The sequence below is a fragment of the Vespa crabro genome, chromosome 16 (assembly GCF_910589235.1).
Source record: "Vespa crabro chromosome 16, iyVesCrab1.2, whole genome shotgun sequence".
NCBI lineage: Eukaryota > Metazoa > Arthropoda > Insecta > Hymenoptera > Vespidae > Vespa > Vespa crabro.
The window spans coordinates 2,616,910-2,626,381 of NC_060970.1; the positions used below are offsets into that span (position 1 = coordinate 2,616,910).

General features: G+C 31.7%; 1 protein-coding gene across 1 annotated transcript in view; it reads right to left on the reverse strand.

Annotated features, from left to right (window-relative positions):
• Positions 1-9,472, reverse strand: part of LOC124429753 (connectin) — a 352,695-nt gene that overhangs the window by 121,638 nt on the left and 221,585 nt on the right. The window lies entirely within an intron of this gene.

Sequence of the window (9,472 nt, forward strand, 5' to 3'; positions counted from 1 at the left end):
TCTCTCTCTCTCTTTCTCTTATTACGTATCACTATTTGTATCTATCTCTGTCCTTTCTAGCTTTATCTTAACTCTATATCCTTGTCTCTCTTTATCTTTATATTTATGTCTCTCTCTCTCTCTCTCTCTCTCTCTCTCTCTCACCCCTTTCTCTCTCTCTTTCTCTCTTCTTTTATTTCTATCAGTTTCCATCTTTCTATATGTATCTCTCTATCTTTGTCTTTGTTCACATTCTTTCCGTTTCTTTCTCTCTCTCTCTCTCTCTCTCTCTCTCTCTCTGCCTTTCTATCTATATCTCTCATTTGTATATCTGTTCAACTTGTCTCTTTATATTCTATCTTTGTCTATTCGTTTGTATATACATTCCATACATTTTGTTTCAGTTTCAATGTCTCTGTCTTCTGTTTTGAATTTTGTCGATCTACGTTTCTCTCTCTATTTCTCTCTCTCCCTCTCTTTTCTATATCATTCATTTCTATCTTTATCTTTATATCTCTATATACGCTTCTCTGTCTATCTGTCTATTTGTCTGTCCGTCCATTCACCAATTTTTTTCCCCTATTTCTTATTCTCTCAAATCTCTTTCCTTTCTATCCTTTTCTATCTTCTTATTTTATATATCTCTTTCTCTCTCTCTCTCTCTCTCTCTCTCTCTCTCTCTCCCTCTCTCTTTCTATTCTATTTTCTTTTCTTAACTTAACTTTTCTCTCCGCTTCGTTATTTCTTTCGTTAGATTCTAAATCACGAATAAAACTGCTTTTAATAGTTAATTCATCCTGTTAGACTGTTAACATTATAATATTCTACGTTTAAATATTAACACGTTATCGCATGAATTTGTTCCCGTTATTTGTCAACTCTAACGGCCGTTTACTTTGTGACGTTGTTGAGCGAACGTCGAAATTACTCGTGAGGTTAATGTCAAGAGCTTACGAAGTACCACCCTGAATACCACCCTCTCTTCTACATTTCTCTCAGTCTCTCTTTCTCTTACACTCTATTTCTCTCCTTCTGTTTCTCTCCTTCTCTTTCTCTCTCTCTCTCTCTCTCTCTCTCTCTCTCTTTCTCTCTTAATCATAACTACTAAAATCCTTTCTTCTCTCTATTGTACAATTTCAAATAGCTATAATTTCCTTTATCTAGGACACCTTCGTTGTTTAATTCACAGTAATTACGAATTATTACTACGACCATCGTAATTAATTTTATTCGACTAAAACTCAATCCTACCATAGATGATACGTATATATATATATATATATATATAAGCTTTAAATACGTATAGAAATATAAGCTTTAGTATAAATTAAATCGAATCTTGTTTGATTATTAAATAAGAATAATTTTTTGATTTTATCTATATGTAATAATCGTTCGATTCTTGCGTTATTATTTACGTAATAATTGTTTATATCAAATAACAAAAAAAAAAATATATATATATATATAAATCATTAAATCACGATTGTTGATAAATATATTAATTAATTAATATAAACAAATATGGACATGTTCTGATACACATATACATATGTAACCAAATTCGTATACGTAAATATTGGAAAAACAAATTTTTAAGATGTAGAACTCGATACGATGATCAAAAAAAAAAAGAAAAAGAAAAGGGAAAAAGATAAAGCAAATGAAAAAAAAAGAAATCACAAAGGTTCTTTCAAAAAATAAGGAAAAAAGAAAAGAGAAAAAAACTAATTTCTTGCCCCTATTAAAGACTATACTAAATTGAGAACAAATAGATATATATATATGTATATATATATATATTATATATATATATTATGGTTGTTATATTAGCATTACACGTAAACGCCATTATCTTCCCCATCTTCTCTATCTCTCATGCAACCCCCATATCCTTTAATTATATACACGTATACACATATGTATAAATACGTACATACGTGTACCAATATACAATATGTTCCAATAACTATTTATCAGAATTTCAAATATCTCTCTGCGTTATTTTTGAATTTCACGAAAGAAGAAAAAACAAACAAACAAAAAACCAAAAAGAACACTCGGTACACTAATTTATATTATTTATATATATATATATATATAAAACGTGTGCGCGTGTATGTTTAAATTGAATTAAAAAAAAAAAGAAAAAAAAAGAAAAAGGAAAAAAGAAAAAAAGAAAAAAAAAGAAGAAAAAAAAAACTAAAATATGACCTTGAATATATGACACGTCACGAGTCAATCGTTCGTTTCGTTTAACATTTCTTTCTAATTTAAGAAAAAAAAAACAAACAAAAAAAAACCCTAGGGAATGAAAACGCGAGAAACCAATTTCCTTGTTCCCTGCGCCCCCCCCCACCACCACCACCACCCCTACATCAGCCTACTTTACTCATATATAGCTTAGCGATTTTTATCTGTAATAACCTAGAAAAATCATATCCAAAAATATCATAGTACGTATATACAGTTACTAGACGGGAGAGCTTTTTTTTTGTTTTTTGTTTCTTTCTTTTTTTTTTTTCTTTCTTCTTTTCTTTCCTTTTTCCACCTTTCATGATACACTCTCGTAAACGTAAATGACCATAAGAGAAGTTCAGGAGGAAAAAGTTCCCCTATGATTATGGGTGGGCTCTCTATTAGGTAGAACAAGTGGTTTGCATTAAAAAGCGGCTTATAAAAGAGACTGACTGAAATAGAGAGAGAGAGAGAGAGAGAGAGAGAGAGAGAGAGAGACAGAGAGAGAGCTAGAATGTAGAGAGAAAGAGAAAGAGAAAGAGAAAGACAGAGAGAGAGAGAGAGAGAGAGAGAGAGAGAGAGAGAGAGAGAGAGAGAGAGAGGGAGAATGATGTGCAAGATAGAAAGCTTCAAGGGATTAATTACTAATTATTTCAACGCTCATTCTAGAATGGTTATACTACAAGAAGAGTAGAGTAAGAGAGTAGTAGTGCTTGAGAGAGAACGTTCAAGTGATGATTAATGCTTGGCTTACATGCAGATATATAGCGATAAATCACGTTTTAACTTATGGTCAGATAAGTAAAAGGAAATTTCTAGGAAAGGAATAGATTGGCAAGCTTTCTTGTTACCTAGCTCTATCACTTTCTCTCTCTCTCTCTCTCTCTCTCTCTTTGTCTCTCTCTCTGTCTCTTTGTCTGTCTCTCTCTCTCTCTCTTTTTCTGTCTCTCTGTCTCTTTGTCTGTCTCTCTCTCTCTCTTTTTCTGTCTCTCTGTCTCTATCTCTCTCTCTCTCTCTCTCTCTCTCTCTCTCTCTCTCTCTGTCTCTTTTTCTACCATTATTTCTGATTTTTCGTTCTTCTTCTTCTTCTTATTTTCCTTTTTTTGTTCTTTTTCTTCCTTTATTTTTCATTCATCATCTTTCTTTTTCCCTTTTATAAACGTTTATAATTTTTCTACGATAAAAAAAAAAAAGAAAAAAAAAGGAAAAAGAAAGAAAAAGAATTCATTAATAAACGTAATTCGAAGTTTCTTAATTTTGTTTTTCTAATATGTTCGATAAGAGAATTAACGTTCTCGTGTTGTATACTTGTACTCGTAGAAAAAATGTTGTGGGATTATTACGAAAATATTTTCAAAGTACACGTAAAGTATTCTCTGCACGTTTAAGTGGAGTAAAAGGTCTTCTCTTTTTTCTTTTTTTTTTTTCTTTTTTGTTTACGTTTTTCATTTTCTCTTTCTTTTTTCTTTTGTTTTCCTTTTTTTTTCTTTTCTATGAATTTCTCAAGGGATATGAAATGTAAATTCGATCTTTCTTATTTTTCTTTTTTCTTTCTTCTTTTATTTTTTTTCATTTCTTTTTTTTTTTCTTTTTTTTTTTTTGTTTGCTTCTTATCTCCATAAGAAAAAACTTGGGAGAATAATCTCGTAGATGCGCGAATTAGATTAGCAAAATGAGTTGTTTTAAAACTCTCTGTTAAGCATACCTTAAAATAATTTCAAGTTGTACAGTTGTAATGCAATTGTACAACCAAGGCGGAACACTTTGAACTTGATCTTATTTAAGACGTACCGTGCCACGTGTACCACCGGTGGTACACGTTAAGCCTTGATCTTCGGGCCAAGTGTACCACCAGCGGTACACGTTAAGCCTTGATCTTCGGGCCACGTGTACCACCGGCGGTACACGTTAAGCCTTGACCTTCGGGCCAAGTGTACCACCGGTGGTACACGCAGTCATATTTATCTAATGCGCTGCTGAAAACATATATGGCCTGGACGACAACAAGTCAGGCAAAAATGGCTTGGCACGGAACGTGTTAAAAAGAATGAATAATTATCAATTATTATACATTAATTTGTTATATAAGATTTATTTAATTGTTATTATTATTATATAAATAGAAGGAAAAAAATATTAAGTATTATTATTTGTAGCCTCGCGAATAATAATACGATTATTATTTCCGAGGCATTATTAATTATTTAATTATTTAAGATATTGAAAAGTCCAATTTCGATTCTATTATCAAAAAAAAAAAAAAAAAAAAAAAAAAAATGAAAAACGAATTCATGAATCATTAAAAAAAAAAGGAAATTCTTGAATCATAAAAAAAAAAAGAAATTCATGAATCATGTGATGCACAAATTGTTTTGACCGAGGTCAAAATTGGTCGAACACAAACTACGATTAATTTGAGATTACTCAGATTTGATTTTTATTTATACTTGACATTGCAACGAGAAGGATGAATGCTCTTTTTCTTTTCTTTTTTTAATGAAACAAAAAAAAGAAATTAAATTTACAGTTTAAAATCCGTGTCTGTACGAAGGACAAGAGAAAGAGAGAGAGAGAGAGAGAGAGAGAGAAAGAAGATGAAAGAGAAAAAGAAAAGAAAAATCCAGACAATTCTTACGACAATAAAAAAGAGAGATAAGAGCGGCGGCTTTCCTTATCTTACAAAAGATATTATTAAATTATATTAATTTTTGAGAAAAGAAAAAAGAAAGAAAGAAAGAGATAGAAATAGAGACAGATACAGAGAGAGAAAGATAAAGAGAGAGAGAGAGAGAGACATTCTGTTTTTCCCTTTTTTATTTTTTTTTTTTTTTATTATTTATCGTGAAAATTTCATCCTTAGAAGGGGTTACGTATCCCGTTTAGTTTCCATAAAGGATCGATTGAATAGTATGAAAAAGAGAAAAATAAGTGACGAGAAAAAAAGAGAAGAAAAGCGAGAAAAAGAACGAGAGAGAGAGAGAGAGAGAGAGAGAGAGAGAAAGAAAGAGAAAGAGAGAGAGAGAGAGAGAGAATATACGATCGATAGAAGCCATTCGCGGTTTTCGAAAAAAGATTATGGACTCGATCCCCGGTGTTACTTTTTACTACTTTCAATCTCGACAAACACACGCGATGGCGAGGTTAGTGTAGTGAGCTATCGAGAGGGCTGTAAAATTGAGTACTTGAGTAGATTTAAAAAAAAAAAAAAAAAAAAAAAAAAAAAGAAGGTAAAAGAAAGAAAGAAAAGAGAGGTAAAAAGAAACACAAAAGAGATAAAAGAAAAAGAAAGAAAAAGAAAGATAAAGAAAAAAAAAGAATCCGCTTCAATCGTTCAGCGCATGGATTTAAATCTCGCTTAGCGAATTTATTTCATTTCCATTCGCGAACAAGTGACTTTTTATTTATTCCTTTATTTTCTTCCCTTCTTTTTTATTTATTTATTTACTATTATTTTTTTGTTGTTACTTTTTTTTTTTCTTTTTTTTCTTTCTTTTCAATATTTCTCCCTTCTCCTTTTATTTCATTTTATTTTAACTCAATTCTTTTATTTTTTTTTTTTTTCTTTTTTTTTTTTTTCCATTTATAATGACATACTGTTGTAAGCGTTTAATTACTGTATCGTTCAATATATTTATATGCACGTATGTTTATATGTAGATAAATACATATGTATGTGTTGATCGTATCTCTCTCTCTCTCTCTCTCTTTCTCTCTCTCTCTCTCTCTCTCTCTCTCTCTATCTCTCTTTTTCTCTCTCTCTTCATGGTAATAAATAATTACATGAATTATTTTTAAATGTATTAATTTTGTTTTAATTTTTAAATTGAAGTGATTTTTAATAAAATAAAAATTAAATAGAAATATATATATATATATATATAAATATAAAATAAATAAATAAATAAATAAATAAATAAATAAATAAATAAATAAATAAATAAATAAATAAATAAATAAATAAATATTAAATAAATGAATAAACTACATTCATACATACATGCATATATATATATATATATATATATATATATATATATATATATAAATATATATATATATAAATATATATATATATATATGTAAATATTGTGCATCTTTTTTGAGTCTCAAATGCCATTATCTGTACGCATATACAAAAGGATTATTCGCGTACCGTCGGTCTTACTGGTAAAGGAATAAAATATTAAATTACCCTAGCAGGCTCAAGAGTAAAGCCTCTTTTCCTCTTTCCCTCCCTCCCTCTTTCACCATCTCTTTCTCTCTCTCTCTCTTTCTCTATGTTTCTATCTCTTTCTCATGTACAAGCCAAAGTTAATTTCATTTTTCAATTTCACGGAGAGTCGCGTAGATAAGCTACCGTTACGCCTTTATCATGAACAAGAAATAAAATATTCATTCTATTTTGATATAATACTAAATAATTTTTTTCTTCTTTTTCTCGATAACTTTTATTATATCCTACACATATTCGTTATTCATTATTATCTCTTTCTTTCTCTCTCTCTCTCTCTCTCTCTCTCTCTCTTTCTTTTTCTTTTGTCTTTTTGTATAACTTCGAAATCGTAAATGAAAAAGAAAAAAAAAAAAAAAAAGAAAAATAGTACAAATTCGCAAAAAAAAAACTTAACAAAGTGTTAACAAATAAATTGTTAGGAAATTTTAAACGAGTGAGAATATAGAAAAGGAAAAAAAGAAAGAAGAAAGAAGATCTTTAAAAAATAAGAAAAAAAGAGAAAAAAAAAAGAAGTTGAAAAAAATTCCAGTTAAAACCTCTCATACCTTGTAATTCATCGAAAATACATAATTATCACTTGACACTCTCTTCTCTCCCTTTCTCCCCCGCCCCTCTCTCTCTCTCACTCTCTCTCTCTTTCTCTCTAATTAATTAATGCATGGTAATTAAGAGAGAACAAAAGAGTAGCCGTCGAATAAAAAAAGAAAACTTAAAACGTTTCACTGTAGAGTTTGTCTGAGCGAAGTCGTATGTTTCAATTTCAATTGATTCTTCATACTATCTCTCTCGCTCTCTCTCTCTCTCTCTCTCTCTCTCTCTCTCTCTCTATCTATCTATCTATCTCTCTGATTTCCTCTTACTAACTCATTCAAAAGAACACGAGCTTTATCGTTCTAACAGGAGAATGTAGCTGGAAAGCCGATATTTACCTTGGCCACGTCTAATTGTCTATCTCCTTTAATTAACTTTAAATTTCAACCGGGTAAACCATCACCACCACCACCACCACCACCACCACCATCACCACCACCACCACCACAACCACTACACGATCGATAATAGTTTAATTCTTCTGGAATAATATAACAAATTTTCAGGCTCGTACTACGTATATATACATATACGTATATATACAAATACATGTATATGTACACGTATACATATTTGCCTCATGACATTTTTTAATAATCAAAATAGAAAAAATTTTTACGTAATCTAGCGCCTATTTGGCATAAGTATTCTCAAGATAAATTCATGAGGAAAAAGTAAGACAGAGAGAAAAATGTGGAAAAAGAAATCAAAAAAAAAAAAAAAAAAAAAAAAAGAAAAAAGAAAAATAAAAGAAAAGGAAAGAAAATAATTACGCTCCACTCACTACACCTCTCTCTCGTCTTCCCCCCCTGCCCCAGACATTTAGACCCAGTCCCTCCCTCTCACCTCCCGTCAACATCCCCTTATCATACAAGTAAAGTACAATAAACCCATAAAAAAAACATTAGCACGATTTTATACTTTACCGTAATGAAGCAATTAGATATGAGTTAAGTACGACTGCAATTAATTCGAGCATGACGAAAGAACGACAGAGAGAGAGAGAGAGAGAGAGAGAGAGAGAGAGAGTATTTTAGATCAGAGAACAAGCTATAACGAATGGTAACGTGTGGTCCAGTTTAACCGAATGAGAGAAGTCGACATGTACTCTCAACCTACCCACCCAATTCCCACCCTTCTCAATCCCATCAACTCTCTCTCTCTCTCTCTCTCTCTCTCTTTTTCTATTTCTTTCTCTGTCTTTCTCTTTCTCTCTCTTACATACACACAATATTGATCGATAAAACCGCAGTTCTCTTGGTGAGACGATGACGAGCTTCATTAACGAGTTCTCTTCGACGATTCATTCCCTTTCGTATATTTTTTTCACTCTTATCCTTTACTGCACTCTTCTCTCTCTCTCTCTCTCTCTCTCTCTCTTTCACTTTCTTACCTTCTGTCAATCTTACTTTCTTTTTCTTTCCAGTCTTTTTCTCACTCTTTCTTTTTCTATCATTTTTCTCTTTTTCTTATTCGATAATGCTCAACCTCGTCTTATTTCCTTCTCTCTCTCTCTCTCTCTCTCTCTCTCTCTCTCTCTCTCTTTCTCTCTTTCTATCTATTTCTCTCTTTCTCTCTTTCTCTATCTCTCTGTCTTTCTTTGTCCCTCTTTTTCTCTCTGTCTTATTCAAAACGCAAGAAATATTGCCTGCGACATTCTACGAATTACAAGATGTAATAACACCACGATAATGCGATCATGGTGTACTCAACAGATTATGATAATGGCATTATAAAAGACAAAAAAAGGAGTAAAAGAAAGAGAAAGCGAGACAGAGAGAGTGAAAGAGAGAGAGAGAGAGAGAGAGAGAGAGAGAGGGAGAGAGAGAGAAAGAAACTCGTTAATTCCGGTCGTAGTTGCTTCCTTTATTCTCTTCATCACCTCTCGATTTACCCTTCCATCTTTCTGTCTCTTTCCTCTTTAATTTGTGACTTCCTGACGTTTAACCCTTCTCTCTCTCTTTCTCTCTCTCTTTCTCTATTTTCCCTTCTTTCTTTCTTTATAGTTTACTCACGCATACATGGTTCTCCACTGAGCCCCTTAATGAATACGTGCTAAGGTACACGTGCTAAGTACTGCCCTAACAGGTTACCCATCCCCCTCCTCACTCTCTTACTCTCTCTCTCTCTCTCTCTCTCTCTTTCTCACTTTTACTTAAAAGGGTTCCTTTAACAAGACGTCTTCGTGACCGGTTTGTCGGCACCATACGACAAATCTCATCTATTTATGCTTTATTGTGTGTGTGTGTGTGTGTGTGTGTGTGCGTTCGAGGGCGCGCGTAAACGTGTACACTTTTATAATATATCCTGTACTTATGTGTGTCAATTAAAAAGCAGTCCCCACAACCCTTAAAAGTCTAACATTAAAAAGCATGGTCTTTGATCTCTAAACGTTATATACCACCATCATTTCTTCTATTGAAAAAGCAA